At 39.9% G+C, this 18,165-nt stretch overlaps 1 long non-coding RNA gene across 3 annotated transcripts in view; it reads right to left on the minus strand.

Annotated features, from left to right (window-relative positions):
* LOC103876000 overlaps window positions 1–18,165 on the minus strand; it is a 113,144-nt gene that overhangs the window by 40,414 nt on the left and 54,565 nt on the right. The gene's annotated exons all lie outside the window — the stretch shown is intronic.

The following is an 18,165-nucleotide window of genomic DNA, read 5'->3' on the forward strand; positions in this document are numbered from 1 at the left end:
TTTTTTTTTTTTTTTTTTTTTTTTTTTTTTTTAATCTTTAGACGGAGTCTTGCTCTGTCGCCCAGGCTGGAGTGCAGTGGCATGATCTCAGCTCACTGCAACCTCCCCTCCTGGGTTCAAGAGATTCTCCTGCCTCAGCCTCCTGAGTAGCTGGGATTACAGGTGCGCACCACCACGCCCATCTAATTTTTGTATTTTTTAAGTAAAGACGGGTTTTCACCAAGTTGGTCAGGCTGGACTTGAATTCCTGACCTCATGATCCACCCACCCCGGACTCCGAGGTGCTGGGATTACAGGTGTCAGCCACCGAGCCCAGTCACTCTATCCTCTTTTAGATTTCCACAATGCAAACTATTCAGATGAAGGTCACTCAATTGAATAGTGCTTTAACTTTATATACATAAAAATTAAGTGTGGTCCTAGGTAAAACGACAGATAAGGTCATAAGTCTTTATGTTTCTTTCAAGCTTTGTGACCTTTTATTAAGTTCCAAATAACCTTTTGCCTCTAGGAGTGGTAATTTGGTTTGTTTGTTTGTGCTGTGAGAATCTGTATCTCTCCCTTTGGCCCACCTTATTAGTTTTAGTCATAAGCAGCAATCAGTGAAACATGAGGTTTTTTAATGAGATAGTTAATTCCAGTTTGGAACTTGTTGGCATTTTGGGAAATTTTTTAAATGCCAGCACATTTGCTTTTGGGTCTATGAATATTATTTTGTTCTGGAAGCTCCTATTTAATGTGTGAGATTAATATTAGGGCACTGCCAAAAAAGAACACACTATCTTAATAGGTAAAAAAAAAAAAACAAAAAAAAACAATAATTTCTCCTCCATACACTGAATAAGCTCTGATTTTTTTAATTAACTGGTAAAACATCTAGGATCTAAGTGGCAAAATTAAGTTGGAATGTTTTAAGGAGGAAATGCACAGATTTCTGTAGAATTTTTCTAGGATCAGTCATGCTAACATTAAGTGCGAACTCATAATGCTGATTTGGAGACCTCACTGCATTAAAATGTTGGGTGACAAGGCAGATTCTGTGGATGCTCCACCCATATCCTTCCACGCCATATCTTTCCCTTAAATACCAGCTCAATTTCTAAAGGCTGGCATCTGCATCCCCTGCCTGAGAATTTTCTTTGGCTTTCTAAACCTTTTCTCCCCAAGCACACAGAAGTGTCAGGAAATTTACACCTCTGGGAGCAGCCCTCAACTAAGGATTGATAGGAATTAGTACATAAATACCCCAGCTCCAAAACCCCACAGGATGACTCTGAGGTGCGTGTCTTATACTGGCTTCTACCGTGGCCCAGGGATGTTCTAGGTTCTCACAGTGGTAACTTGCCTGACAATATATTCTTTATTAGCTGTGTCTCAATTCTCTACTCTCTAACCAGTGTACCCTGGGATCACCTTCCAAGTAATCTACTTGTATTTCCAGGAGCCCAGAAATATGCCACTCCAAAATATGCCTCTTCTGGTGTAAGGATTACGATCTGAGACCATTAGAAGAAACAAATACAGGAAAGCTCTCTATTCTCCTCTATTTGCATAAAAGCAGGACACAGATTTACAAAGACAAAAGATGTCCTGGCCCCTGTTTCTACCAGGGAGAACAAAGGTTGGCCACTGAAGAACTTTAGACCCTTATCAGCCTAGAGATAGTACCAGAGGAATCTACATTAACCAGCTTTATTAACAAGACTTTATCTGCCAGTTATTTGCCTTCCCCAAGTTGCTGCCTCCCAGAAACTCAAAATCCTTTCCTTTGTGTTGTTCCTTCTCTAAAAAGGTACCGTGCTTTGTTGAAGATGTTACCTAAGCTGGAATTCAAAGCCACCTCTTTGAGAACTACCCATTTCCTGAGTGCCTCCCATCTACATAAAATACGTATGTTAATAAACCGTTTGTTTTTCTCTTATCTGTTACAGGGGTCTGTTCCAACCAAGAAATTATGAAGGTTGAGGAAAAAAATCATTTTTCTTCCCTACACATTTGAACCCTTTTATCAGAATCTGCTTCAAAGAGAACCCAAACTAAGACACCTGCCTTCATTTGGGGCTTAGCCGTAAGTCAGCCACGGCTGTTATTCATTCCTTTTTCAGGGAATATTTTTCAAGCACTCATGACATTCCAAGCATTGTTCTTGTCATTAGAAATCCAGCAGTGACCAACTAAACAAAAATCTTTGACTTCATGGAGTTTACATTCTCATGCAAGGAGACAATAAACTATGTAAAATATATTGTAAGGCAGATTTTGATAAGTAGAGGAAAATAAAGCCAGGCTAGATAGGGAATGCCAGTGGGTGAAGTGTGCAATTGTAAATAGGTAGCCAGTGAAGGCCCAAACAAGAGGGTAAAATGTGAACAAAGACTTGAAGGGGTTGAGGAGCGATCTGGGAAGGAAGAGCATTAGTCTAGGTGGGAGGAAACAAGTGCAGAAGGGACTGGAATATTCCAAACCAGTAAGGTCACTGGGGCTGGAGCAGAGTGAAGGAGAGGGAAAGTGACAGGATGAGTCATATCTACTATTGTTAGGATTTACTGTTGTTATTTTTGTCAATATTACTATTTAATAGCCTTCGTTTGTTTTAGCATTTTCTTATGAACATTACAGAAAAGTTAACAATTTTTTACAGTGAACACCCATCTACTCACCACCTGGATTCTACCATTTTGCAATACTTCCTTTTCATGCATCTATCCCTCTATCCATCTCACTATCCATTTACCAAGCCATCGTTTTTAACGCATTTCAAAGTAAATTGCAGACATTTAGCAAATGCAGCCATTATGGAGATACAGTTTCTAAACCTGACAGCATTGCAAGGTGGATACTATCTCCCCATTTTACAGAGGAGGAAACGGAGATGCAGACAGACTGAATAACTCTGCTAAGGCAGTAACACAAACACATGGCTGCGTGGGGATTCCAGTGCAGGTCTATTTGATGGCAGTGCTCATATTCTTTCCACGGTGAACCAACTGCCACCCTCGACCAGTGGATTAATGTGGAAGAACAGACAAGGAGTTGGGAGTAGCTATACTTGTCTCTAAAGGAAGGTAATTCCTCTCACTATTTCCTCTGCATCTGAAAGGCAAAAATCCAGTGATGTGCTGGTAAATGTTTACCACACAGCTCTTTGGATAGAGGTGCAGAGATGAGGAAAGCCTTGTTTGCAACATTTGCCAATTTCTGTGGCATTAACATTCCTACCATGGCAGATTTCAACCTACCAGCCTGATGTCAGGTTGCAAGCTGGTATGAGCTGGCTCCAGCACACCACTGTGGATTTTTTAGTGTCATACTGTAGTTAACAAGTATCACTTGTAACAAGTAACAAGCACCAGATTCAGGATCAACATCCGGTGTCTATACCCAGTGAATGCTCAGTAAATTTCAGTGGTGGTGAGGACAAAGATTGGCCGCCTCCTACCCACACCCAGCATCAGATATCTGGGCACATGCATACACGCACACACACACACACACACACACTCACCCTTTCTTCCCAAGGTGGATAGTAGTATATTTGAATAATGAATACAGGACACTATGTATGGCACATTTGTGTAAAGCAAACTTCTCCACAAAAAAGCAAATAAACCTCTTTCTCCGTGTAAATCCCAGTTCTTGATCCACTGCTCTGGTTCTTTTTTTTTCTTTTTTTTTTTTTCCGCTCACCACTTCTACACTTCCTTGCACATTAACAATGTTTTTCTTTGGCAAGAACAGCCTTGTTGTTCCCTGGCACCAGAGAACATCATATTTTTGCATGGGTTGAAGTCATAAATCACTTAGAAAGCAGACAACCTGTTGGAGAAGTTAGCCGTTCTTTTTCTTTTTTGAGCTTCCTTTGATTGAGATGTTCTTTCACCTTTGGAACATGTCCCAGGGCTGCCCCTGACTCATGCTGCCTGTTCCTTTTCATCATGCCAGCTGAGGACCCCCTGAAAGCCTGATTCCTTTTATCCCTCAACCCTAAATGTTCTCTGCATTCTTCACTCAGATTTCCCTCTGCAGCCTTTCTTCAGGGGTCTCACACACCTCAGATCACATTCCTGACACCATTACCTAAATCCCTTTCAGTATTGACTTTCAGTCTTTCAGTATTGACTAAAGCCATGTGTATTGACCTTGCTAGGTGATTCTAGGTTCGACTTTGCAAAGACAGGCTTTTCTGAGTTGACTCTTGGGTTATTTTCTCCTTCCCTATGACATCCCATCTTCACCCCAGTTCCCTCCTATCCCATATTCTTACTCAATGCAGGGCACATCCCCAGCAGTCTGTAGTGCAAATAACAATCATCTCTAACAGAATCAGCGCGAACAAAGTCTGACACTTATGACTTTAAAGCATTTTTTATAGTACGGCAAATCTGGTTACCATGCAACAAAGAACAGCTAATTGTTAAGAATTAATAATGAGAAATAAGTATAGATAATGGTTTAGCTGACACTGTCATATTTTAGTACAATATGTTCTGAAATATTTGCTCCTTTGGGTTGTGAATGTGCTATTTTTGTCACTAATAAGCCTATAGAAGCCTAGTGGAAATGAGAAGTTTTCTCAAGGAAAGTGAGGCATTCTGAGATTTCTCTGATAAGGGGAAAGGGTCAATGTGCCTGTAGTTTCTGTGCTTCATTAAAATTCTGCTTCCGTACTGTATAATGTGAGTAATATTAATTTTCTAAACATTCATGTACAGCAGCTGCTAACTAATTTCCATAACAGTGTTCCTATTCTACAGGCATTTTAAAAAGGGGAAAGAAGATGACTGCTGACTGTCTGCCAAAAAGAAAGGCTCAATCTAACCCAGTTCTGAATCATTCCAGACCGAAAGAAGGAAATCATTAGGGACACTGACTTCCCAGTCAGGGGACTGTCTGAAATTGAACAAACTGCCTTAGCCTCTGGGGATGACGCACCTGGTATAAGCTGGGGGCTCATTCACTGGGCAGTCCCCTTCCTCTAAATGCCTTCATGGTGGCCCAGTTCATGTGCTCCGGACCGCCAATGATCAGAGCATTTCTGCAGCCCCTGTCATACTGGGTTCAGCTACTTCCCCTTTCTTCCTGATCCATGCCACTGAAGTCCCAGCAAAACAAGTGTAGTTAAACCTGTCTAAGGTGCTTCAGGGATGGCAACATACCTGGGAAACTTTGGGCCCCTTGTATTTCAGAAGCTTGCTCTCAGGGTATCCTCTACCCACTCTTCTCCAGAAAACACTGGGATGCCAGCCTCACAGTCAGGATATAATTCCTAGTGTTATATACTTTCTCAGGCTGAACTTTTCCTCTCCTTCTATGCTGTACTAAGATGAAGAACAACTAGTCTCATGAATTTGAATACTATTAAATCTTCCTCTAATTCTCTCCAGCAGTCCTGTCCTTTGGGGGATATTTTCCAACTCTGCATCCATTCACCACATTTGTAATCCATTATCTTTCTCTTCAGACTCTGGCCCAATTTGTCTCTCTAACCTTACCTCCCGCTACTCCTTCCCAAGTGTCCAGCAATCCCACCACACCAGTCTACTGGCCACTCCTCCATGTAAATTACATCAAGTTAGTCCTCCAAGTCTTAACTGAACCTGGAATCTCTGAATAGATAACCCACCCTCCTTCAACCCTAGTAAATTTTTACTCTTCATGTCCTCCCGACTTCCACAGACAAAGTTAATCACCTCCATTTTCAAGCTTGCCTAGTCTTTTATTCAAACCAACCAATTTAACATTTGTCTTATTGTTGGCTACTTGGTTGGTTGGTTGGTTGGTTGGTTGGATAGTCAGTTGGTTGGGTCAGTTGGTTAGATGCAAATCTGCTTCCTTTGCTTATTTGTGGCTGTTAGAATGCAAGAGCCTGTGTTTTACCCATGTTTATATGCACTGTGCTTGTAACAATGTAGGTACTCTATAGATCCTTGTTGAAAGGAATTTGCCATCAAAATACACCAACACAAGGATACGTAAAAATAGGTGATCATAAATTTTGTCAACTCACATACACCCATAATTAGAGTCACCTCAGGTAAAACTAAATTACCTTTGCTTCTATTTTATAGGTCTCCTTATCTTAAAAATGGCTGCTGTTTACTGATTATTTGCCATTTACATAGATTAGTAAGTGTTTTAATCAAGGTCCTCCAGAGAAACAGAACCATCAGAATGTGTGTGCGCACGTGTGTGTTTAAAGGGATTTATTGTAAGGAATTGGTTCATGCTCAATTCCTTTATGAAGAGTTCATCCTCCATTACGGAGGATGAAAAGCCCCACAATCAGCCATCTGCAAACTAGAGACCCAGAAAAGCCAGTGATGTAGTTCCAGTATGAGTCTGAAGGCCTGAGAACCAGGAGCACTAATGGCATAAATCCTGGTCCCAGGCAGGGAGATGACTGATGCCCCATCTCTAGCAGTCAGGCAGAAAAAAGCAAATTCTCCCTTCCTCTGCCTTTTTGTTCTCTTGAGGCCCTCAACAGATTCAACGATGCCCACCCACATTGGGGAAGACCACCCACTTTACTCAGTCTACCAAGTCCAATGCTAATCTCTTCTGGAAACACCCAGAGTAAGGTTTAATCAAATATCTGGGCACCCTGTGGTTCAGTGAAGTCGACACATAAAATTAACCGCCACAGCAATAAGTCAATGCTAATATTCACTGACAGTCCTACAAGATGTTTATTATTACCTCCATTTTACAGATTTTGAACTGAAGAGTCAGGGAAGTGAAGCCACTTGGCCTAAGTGGCACAGCCAGTGAGTGGCAGAAATGGAACTCCAACCTGGGTCTGCTTGGCTCCAAAGTCTATGCATCTCCCATTCCACCTACTACCACTCAGCACAAAAAGGCTACCTCTGCCACCTCACTTCACAAAGCAGTCCCAAGACAGAATCAGGAAATAGCCAAGAGAGGAATTGCTCCTTAAAACATTTTTCTCCCCTACCCACGCTCCATGTGATCTGCTTTTCTGGAGTATGTGACCAGGGCTATGTAAACCCAAACACCATAAATAAATGTTGAATGAGCACTGTTGCTGCAGAAAGGCTATAACAAGTATCATAGGAGCTTCGGCCAGGCCCTGGAAGAAGTGACATCTATTTTCATACTTGGCATTTTTCCCCATGCTGTCCTCTCCTCTGCCTTTCTGTCTCCTCCTGCATCCTCCCACATTGGCCCCACTACTCTCATTCTGCTCTCTGTTATCATGCATTCATCCCTTCCCCCTTTTCATATTTTAAAGCTCACACAGCTGGTCCCCAGAGTCAATGCCTTCTCAAACTGTCAAAATTGTCCAACATGAAAAATTGAAACAATAAACTAAAATGAATGCAACTGAAAGTGAAAACTACATGTGTGAAAATGGTCAAAATGCAAAGTTATTGTTCTCTGGTCTACTATCACTGAAAATTCAGTGACTAACATTTTCTTCATTCTTTACTCCAAATGTAGTGCTGGCCTCAACACGCACTAACACAGTTGTTGGCGGGGGGCGGACATTCTGCACACAATCTCCTTTGGAAGCCACCTAAGTGACCGAGGATGAGTTATTTATTAACATCAGAGCTGCAAGTTCACCAGGAGTCACGGCAATACTAGGTTCTAAATAATAAAAGAGATGGACTCCATAATTCATTTGGTGAAATCTCCATCAGATTTAACTGTTACCTGACGGTTGGTGGATTATTTTATTTTTTAATGACTTCCTTTTTTGAATACATAGAATATAAACACCCTTCCAAGGTACACTTACAGTGAGACTAGGAAAGAGTCAGGAGCTTAAGAAAGGGGATGCCTGAACAGCTAGATCCAAAAAACTAGGCATTTACATGGTGAAGAAAGGGCTAAAAAAGAGATGGCCCAACTTCAAGAAGACTAGGAAGAAAACCAGCCCAAAGATTCTGGAAAGAAGATCCTCAACCCAAAATGTTTCCTCCAGCAACTGGCACAGAATTGATACTCCATATACATTTGCTGAATGAACACATGTAAAAAAAATGAACACAGAGTAAAAAAGTTAAAATGATTAAGGGTATAAAATTTAATCACTTACTTCACTAATTGTTTTAACATTTCAAAACCTTGCAGTGAAGTTTATTAAGCATTCAGGAATATCTAAACAGAAGCAACATTAAGATGACAACTAAATATGTTCTGTAAATTTTGCTCAATAAAACACTTTTGAGAATTTACTGTGTCCCCATGGCCAAACACAAGACTTGGGAGGATTCTATGATAAATTGGAGGTGGTCCCTGCCATGCAGATGACCATCTGGTGGCAGTCCCTTGAGCAGGTAAGGCAGCAATTCCATTTCAAATGACCAAAGGAAAACGCCTCCGCCCAATGCTATTTTTCCATTATCCCTCACAGGGCCTTAAATTATATCATTACAGATTAATTCTTTCAGGTCTTGAAGGTTAATTGAATCTCTTAAAAAAGGTCAAATACTCCTAGGACAGGTACCTTCTTAAGCCATTATCACCTGAGATCGGACCCAAGCATTCAATCATAGCTGGCAGACAGCATACTAGACAGAAAGGATCGGGGAGCAATGGAGGGAGGGGTTTCAAGAAGGAGGAATTTGGGAAAGGAGGCACATAAGAGCCTCATTGATTAACTTTATTTGCAGGTTTCCTCATTTTTCCCATGTCCTAACCTATTGAGACTGGCATAGAAACTTCATACAAGCCTGCACCAGCATCCCCCATACATCTTTCTGAAATATCTTTTCCAGTTCGTCACAGCTGGGTTTCTAAGCTCGACACCTGCATTTCCTATCCTGCTTCTGGTTCCTGAGACAGTACTAATGCTAACAGGAAATGCTTACTAGTTACTTAGTTTGAACCAGCCAGTATCCTACGAGCTTCACAAGAATGATCTCATTTAAGCGTCCCAGCCATTCTTTTCTCATTGTACAGGTGAGAAAACTGAGGGTCAGTGATATGGTTTGGCTCTGACCCCACCCAAATCTCATCTTGAATTGTAGCTCCCATAATTCCCAGGTGTTGTGGGAGGGACCCAGTAGGAGATAATTGAATCATGGGGTAGGTTTCCCCCATACTGTTCTCATGGTAGTCAATAAGTCTCATGAGAACTGTTGGTTTTATAAGGGGAAACCCTTTTACTTGGTTCTCACTTCTTTCTTGTCTGCTGCCATGGAAAATGTGCCTTTCACCTTCCACCTTCCACTGTGATTGTGAGGCCTCCCCAGACATGTGGAACTGTGAGCCCATTAAACCTCTTTTTCTTTATAAATTAGCCAGTCTCAGGTATGTGTCTATCAGCAGCATGAAAACAGACTAATGCAGTCAGAGAAGTAATTTGTCCCGATCACCTAGCTTTAAATTGCAAAGCCAGAATTTGAATATATTTAAGTCTGATTCTAGAGCCCAAACTCTTAAACTTAAAACTATAATAACCTATAACTCAGGTTGAAATCATTACAATAACCGTATTAATCAGGCAGATCAAGGAAGCAATGGTCCCATCCTAACTTGGGTTCAAGGTCCAGTTCGACTGTGGGACCTTGGTCTTTAGCGTTCTCATCTCTAAAATAGCATTAGTAAAATCTACTTTGTAGGGTCATATGAAATCAGATGAGTTCATAAAGAAAGTGTTTGGCACAGAGTCAGTATTTCATAAATAGTAGCTGTAAGCTATGAACTTGCCATGAGCGCTTCTGTTCTGGTAATGTTCCTGTTGGCCTCCAGGGGATGCTCAAACTTCTAATTCCTCCTCTTGCAACATCCAATAGTCAGCAGTTCTTGACCTGACTATGCATTCAAATCTCCTAGGGGTAAATACATACCTGTGTGCGTCTGCATTATATTTATAAAATATGTATCTGTGTCTACATACATATATATATGAACACATACATGTCCAGGGAAGAAGACAGGACATCTGTCTTTTATAGGTTCCCTAGCGTAATGCACAGCAGTGCAACCCTAACTCACAGCAGGGTTGAAAGAAGCTGCAGTTGAAGAATGGCTAGGAAGGGTCAAGGCCAAGGACTTTGGAGATGATACAACTAGGAAATGGATGTTTCTGAAGGAGACGTGAAGTAGTTAAAAGTTCTAGTGCCCAAGTTTGGAGTCTGTTCCTCAGGAATCCTTCATTTTAGATTCTGTCTCTTTGTAGGAGCCCTCTCTTGGCTTATTAAAATCCTAGCCATACCCCAGCTCCTGGACTCTGAGCTTGCCTCTGCCACTTTCTTGCTGCCTGGATTCCCTGATGAGAGGCCCTGACTCCCTGCAGGGACCCAACTTGTCACTGGTGCTGTCTTTAGCTAGTCCTGGGTAGAGGCTGTGGATGGCCACAGAAGCCAGGCCTGCACCTCATGGCTGACCTTCCAGTAGCAATACCAAAGTACAGAATAGATGTCCTGCCTTTTTTTCTTTTTTTTAGACAGGGTCTTGCTCTGTCACCCAGGCTGCAGTAGAGTGGTGTGACCATGGCTCACTGTAACATTAACTTAGACTCAAGTAATCCTCCTATCTCAGCTTTCTGAGTAGATAGGAATATAGGTGCATGTCACTATGCTCAACCAATTTTTCAATTTTCTGTAGAAATGGGGTCTCACTATGCTGCCCAGGCTGGTCTCAAACTTCTGGGCTCAAGTGACCCTCCCACCTCGACCTTCCAGCATGCTAGGATTACAGGCATGAGCTACCACACCCAGCCTAGATGGCCCACTTCTATCCACCCAAAAACATGACAAGGACCAGATTGGTCTTGTTTCAGGTAAAGACCCCTTTAAGTCCCAGGTTGAGATAAGACTGCTAGAAGCACAATCTCTTTCCCCAAAATGAAAAATAAACATGTATTAGACAGAGTTATTGACTACTACAGGCTGATCACACACTCACAGTTGAAAATCTTGTCCTTGTCCACCCTCAGTTCAGCTGACAAGGCCATTAGCCTACCCCAGATGGGCCTGCTGCCCTCATAATGAGCAAAATGTAAATATTCTTTCCCCTCCCCCTTCCTCTCCAGATTCTTCAGCTCCTCGTTTATTATTTTCCCAAACTATGAAAGACCCGCAGAGAAAAGCATGCTCACTACCCTCCCCCTGCCCTGAATTAGGAATCCAAGCAGTTAATAAATTATCTGCATGCATATAAGAGCCTTACAGGTTTTTTTTTTCATGAGAGGTAAAATGTCCCCATTTATTCACTCACTTGTCACTCAAACGGGGCTGAGTACATATTCACCAAACTTGGCAGCATTTCACTCTGAGACTGAAAACAAACATGATAAATTTCTCCTCCAGAGATAATTCTGGTGATGTGTATAGGCCACTGAAAATGAGAATGTTATGACTTTAGTGCTGTGATAATATATGGTAGTAATTATATTAACAAGGGAAATTACATCTCTCTTCAGCAATTTCAGCTCATACCACCCACATGAATAGTGGGCAGCAGCAAAAGTGCTGAAATGGTGCTAGTAAAATAGGAGGAGCAATATTTGCTGAATTTAGAACCTACTTTAATCACTTTTTTAAACTGTATTGAGCTCCTACTATGTGCCAAGCACCCAGTGAGCACAGTGGGAAACATGAAGATGAATCAGACATGGTCCATGACCTTAAGATGCTTACCACATATCAGGAAAATAAGAGAGGCACATACATGATTGTAATGCCAGGTAGGAAGTGAGAGATGGTGAAAGGGGAGGTGCAGATAGAGTTCTATGAGGACTGAAAAGAGGAAGCTGTCGCTTATAGATGAAAATATGATGAGGCTCTGACTTGCCTGGAAAGCAATCAGGCACCCCAGAGGTGATGGACAAGCAACACCTTGCAGTTTTCCAGCATCAAGATAGGACGCAGACAATTAACACTGGAAATTCTGCCCCCCGACGTAGCCCCAGAGAATATCCACCAGAATGCTCCACAGTTGGATGGCAATGAAAGCAAACCCCATATTCCATAGCTTCAAAAATCCTTCTGAAAAGGCTTTCACCAAGAACTTATAAATGTGTGGATTAATGGACTATAAATAGGGATTAAATGCACGAGCAAAATTCCATAATTCATTCTGAAGTTTTATTGGAACAAAATTTGAGATACTCACTCTGTTCACTTCTAGCAATTTGATCAGCTTTTGTTTTCTTCCTCCCATGTGCAAGAAGACATAGGGAATTCCAAAAGAAATGAGACACAGTCCAGACCCAGGGGCTTGGAATCTCATAGAGGAGAAAGAAGCATGCCCAAAATGATCATAAAGATGATCTTCTATTTTAACAACATGATCTAGTGAAAACAGTATATGGTTTGGAATCAGACAGAATTGGGCTACATTCCTGCTTTGAAGCCTATCAGTTTTGTAACCTAAAAAAAAAAAAAAAATTATTGACTCTCTCTAGGTTGACATTCCTTTATCTGGAAGGCGTTCAAATCTTAGGACTGCGGGAAGGATTAAGTAGTATAGCATTATGGGAGCATTTTGTCTAATGTCTACAGATGTCTAATGAATCTGTTGAAAAATATGTCAAAAATGGGATGTGTCATAAAAAAATTATAAAGAAAATCAGACAATTATCCTCAAAGAAAGAGACCACCTTAGAGTTGGAAGAACAGGGAAGGCTTCCTGAAGGTGTCATTTGAACAGGACCTTGGAGGACTGGTAGGGATTTGTCAATACGTGGTCCATTTTGGCTTAGGAGGATAGAGCAAGCATGGCTGTGCCGAGATATGACATTGTAGTTTCAAGCGGCTAAAAATGCTGTATGGCCAAATATTTGGCTGAGTGATTCACTCTAGGCAAATCAGTAATTAAACATGTATTGACCCCAAAATATCATACCCTAAATAATCAAAAATCCAATCATGGCCAGGGCAAAGAACACCAGACAAGACAAAGAATGACAATTCTTCCAGAACATAGAAAAAAAGAGCTTCAAGATCTAACATAACATTTATGTCCCGATTTTTAAAAATTCAAACAAAAGACCAATCCTTCTTATAAATATTAATGTAAAAATACTATAACACATGGAGAAACAGAATTCAGAAAGCATTATAAAAGGATAAAATATCATAACCAAAGGGAGTTTACTCCAGAATTGAAGGAAGGCTAGGGTTAAATATTAGGAAATCTATTTATAAAATTCAAATTTAAAAATTAAAAATTGCTTAAACAGATGAGAGGAGAAACATATTACCATCGCCATGGGTACTAAAAGCTCATGTGATAAAATATAATCTCTATTCTTTAAAAAAACTGATAAAATATTAATAGACACCCCATTAATATGATAAATATGTAAACATATATATTAACACAAAAGTTAATATCACAATTAATAGAGAAATACTAGAAGATTCCCACTAAATCTGGAACAAGTTCACTTGTGCCATAGTATTTCATATTACCCTGGAGCATCTACCTAGGCAATGAAATTAGGTAAATGAAATAAATGACAGAAAAAAAATGATTTGCAAAGAAAATGATTGCCTAGAAACCCAAGAAAATAAACTGAGGAATTATTATAAACACTAAGAGAATTCAGTATGGTACTGCTAAAAAAATTAATATATAAAAATCAATAGCCTTCATGTATACACATAACCATTAGAAGAAATAATGGGAAAGACCCTTATTTTACAAAAGCAAAAATATATGTAATATACTTATGAGTAAACTTTATAACAAATGTGCAGGAGCTATATAAAATAGTGTTAAAATGTCTTTAAGGGTGGGCATGGTGGCTCACGCCTGTAATCCCAGCACTTTGGGAGGCCGAGGCGGGTAGATCACCCGAAGTCAGGAGTTCGAGACCAGCCTGGCCAACATGGCAAAACTCCATCTCTACTAAATATACAAAAATTAGCCGGGTGTAGTGGCGGGCACCTGTAATCCCAACTACTCAGGAGGATTAGGCAGGGAGAATTGCTTGAACCCAGGAGGCAGAGGTTGCAATGAGCCAAGATAGCACCACTGTACTCCAGCATGGGCAACAGAGCGAGACTCCTTTAAAAAAAAAAAAGTCTTTAAAAAGGCCCAAACAAAAATGATTTAAACTAATGGAAAGGCATACCACATTCTTAAAAGAAACTCTTACCATCATAAAGATGTTAATTCTCATTCCGCTTAGTAGTTTACACAAACCCAAACATCTACCAAGGGGATTTTTTGGAAATAAAATAACTGATAAAAAGTTTATAAGGGAGAAAGAAGGAAGAATAGTAGAAGATTCTGGGGGGGAAAAGGAGACTTATGATGTAAGATTAGCCCTAACAAATTTTAAAATGTAAAATAAAGCTACAATAAGTAATATGGCACAAAAACATAAAACAAATACGCAGATAAATAAAAGACTAGAAAAGACCTGAGAAACACTCAAAAGCAGATTGAAATGTATATATACTAAAGATATTTTTGAATCAGTGGTAAAGATTAAGGATAAGTGAAACCTGGGGATGGTTTCACTTCCCAATACTAATGGGACAACAAAATATCCATCAGAGAAAAACATTACATTGGATACCTACTTCACAATTTCCACAAAAGTACCTCCCAAACTGATAAAAGATTTGAAGGTGAAAATGAAACCTTAAAAGAATTATAAGAAACAATGAAGAGGCATTTTATTTTTATTTTTTATTATCTTCAAGTGCAGAAAGGCATTTCTAAGGATTATTTTAAAAACCCAAAAGTTATTAATACATTTGACTACATAAGAAGATTTAAAGTCTCCATACAGAACAAAAAACAAGTTATGAAACCAACCTGAGAAAAATTTTTGCAACTCATAACAAAAGGATTTTTCTAATATATGAAGAGCATCTACAAATAAATAAGTAAATGATGAATAATCCAATAGAAAACAATTAGCAAAAAATATGAACAATTTACTAGACAAAATATAAATAGCAACGTAAATACATGAAAAACTGCTCACCTTATCCATGATAAGAGAAATGTAAATTCAAACTGCAGCTCTATATTATTTTTCACCTAACAGATGGGCAAAGATCTGTAATGTTTGACAAAGCACTCTTAACAAGGATGTGGGGAAATAGCCATTCTCTAACATTTCTAATGAAATTGTAAATTGCCACAACCACTAAGGCGAACAATCTGGTAATATCTATCAGCACTTAAAATATCTATACAGTTTAACACAATTGGATTTTTAAGAAATCGATCCTGCAACCACCATACATTAAATGCTGTATGTTCAGAGATATTCACCACAGTACCATCCCTTTGACAGGGGCAAAAAGTGTCCTTTTGGACTGTTTGAGAAGGCCCTATTTATCACACACACAGTAAGTCAATTAAAGAGCACAAGGCACCTTTATCAACACAAGATCTGGCACTTAGCACAACATGGCACAAATTGTAATCCTAAACATCTATTCACACGCTAAACACCATTCAGGTCCCAAGGAAAAACTTCTCCACATTTTTTGCACTATATCCTCAAAATAAAAGGTAACTGTGTACAAATACTATGGAAATTTGTGGGTTTCGCCACTACAGGGAAGAAATAACCACTGCTTTGAAGAGCAGGAAAAATGTAAGCTATGGAAACATTCAGGCAAGAGCAAAGACAAATTAATTAACTTGTCCAACCTTCTCAGCAGGAACGCAATAGATTTTTCTGCGCCCCAACTTGAGATGGAGTCTCACTCTGTCGCCTAGCCTGGAGCGCAGTGGTGCAATCTTGGCTCACTGCAACTTCCGCCTCCAGGGTTCAAGTGATTCTCCTGCCTCAGCCTCCCAAGTAGCTGGAATTATAGGCACGCACTGCCACGCCTGGCTAATTTTTGTATTTTCAGTAGAGACGGGGTTTCACCATACTGGCCAGGCTGGTCTCAAACTCCTGACCTCAGCTGATCCACCCACCTCAGTCTCCCAAAGTGCTGGGATTACAGGTGTGAGCCACCGCACCCGGCCTGCAATAGAGTCTTGCATTCTTTCTTTACAGCTGATCACACATTTTCTTGCTTTCTGTTCTTGAGGTTTTCTTCAAATTACGATAGTATCCACAGCAGCTGCTGAGTAACAATTGGTTGAGGAACATTTTCCAACGTAAACAGTGAATGTTACTTATTACTTCTAATTGTAACATGATGTGGATTCTTTACAACTGGGCCACTGAATGAACATTGAACACCAGAACTAAACAGTTTTATTTTTACACTAAATGAGATTTTATTTAAATTAAAACATTTTAGTAATGTAATATTAATATTTTAACTAAAATATTAAATTAGATTTAATTACATTTTAAAAATAAATATCTAAGGCATTCAACTAATTTAAATTTTTATTTTTTATACTTCATCATTAAAATTTTCTTTTTTCTTTTTTTTTTTTTTGAGATGGACTCTCACTCTGTCACCCACGCTGGAGTGCAGTGGCATAGTCTCGGCTCACTGCAACCTCTGCCTCCCAGGTTCAAGCCATTCTCCTGCCTCAGCCTCCTGAGTAGCTGGGATTACAGGCACCTGCCACCACGCCCGGCTAATTTTTGTATTTTTGGTAGAGACGGGGTTTCACCATACTGGCCAGGCTGGTCTTGAACTCCTGACCTCAAGTGGTCCACCTGTCTTGGCCTTTCAAAGTGCTGGGATTACAGATGTGAGCCACCGAGCCCAGCCTAAAATTTTCCTTTTTAAAATTAAAAGTTTTTATTTAGATGGTTATTGTAAAAGAAAAATAACTCTTTGAAGACATACAAAGATTAATTTTAATCAATGTTTACATTATTTAATATTTACATTTTGATGACAATGTATACAAATTTTGTACACTATTTTTTTTTTCTGGAAACAGGATCTTGCTCTGTCACCCAAGCTGGAGTACAGTGGCACTACCATGGTTCACCACAGCCTCAACCTCTCAGGCTCAAGCAATTCTCCCACCTCAGCCTCCTGAGCAACTGGGACCACAGGTGCACATCAGCACACTCAGCTAACTTTTTTTTTTTTTTTTTTTTTTTGGTAGAGATGAGGTCCCCCTATGCTGTCCAGGCTGGTCTTGAACTCCTGGGCCCAAGCAGTTTTCCTGCCTCAGCCTCCCAAAGTGCTGAGATTACAGAACTGAGCCACTGTGTGGGCCTCAATTACATTTTTTATCCAAAAATCATTATTGTCAATAGAACACAAGTATATTAAAATCTCGACTATAATAATGTAATAATTTTCTTAAAATTAAGTTGAGAAGTTTTATAGAATATATAATAAATTGTTAATTACACGCTTTATTGTTAATCCAAATATTGGTAGTTCATTGCCAGAATACCCAGACATCTACAGTAACAATTAAGCTTAGTCGTCTATATTTTGACAATGTTCAGTTGTGTAAAATTATAGCTCTATGCACATTTTTTCATTTCCATTTTGACAAATATATTTGTCAATGTAAAGGGATAGGACATATTTTAGTTTCCAGTTTGTGAGCTTGATTCCTAACTTTGAGCTTGATTCATAGCTCAGACACCTTGTGTGGGGGCTCCATTTCTACTCTTGCCCTAAGCACCACAACTGTTAGGGGAGGCTCTGAGTGCAACACTGATTTTTTTCTGAGTAGAAAAAATCCCACTGGATACTAAATGTCGACTATCATAGCACTTGCTAAATATACTATATGTAAAATGTTTTGTTTAGTTCTGGCTACTATAACAAATTACCACAGACTGGGTGGCTTCAACAACAAACATTTATTTCTCGCAGTCTAGAGGCTAAGAAGTTCAAGGGCAAGGTGCAGGCAGATCCAGTATCTTGTTAACCAGGGCCCACTTCCTGGTTTACAGATGGCCGTCTTCTGGTTACATGCTTCCATGGCAAAGCAGAGAGACAGAGTGCAAGCTCTCATGTGTCTCGTTATAAGGGCACTAATTCCATTCTTGAGGGCCCCACCTGCATGACCTAATTGCCTTCTAAAGGCCCTGCCTCCTAATATCATCACATTGGAGGTTAGGATTTCAACATATAAATTTGGGAGAGACACAAGCATTCAGTGCATAACATTTTTTAGAGGATGTATGTGTTTGTGTATGGGCAGATATATGCAATATCTAGAATGATACACAAGAAACAGGTATCAACAGTTGCTTCTGGGAAATGAAACCTTCCAGAGTAAGGACTGCAGTGCCCCTAACACCAGATGAGTTGCCATACACATGGTAGATGCAATAAATAA

Source organism: Papio anubis, chromosome 9, assembly GCF_008728515.1.
Source record: "Papio anubis isolate 15944 chromosome 9, Panubis1.0, whole genome shotgun sequence".
Lineage (NCBI taxonomy): Eukaryota > Metazoa > Chordata > Mammalia > Primates > Cercopithecidae > Papio > Papio anubis.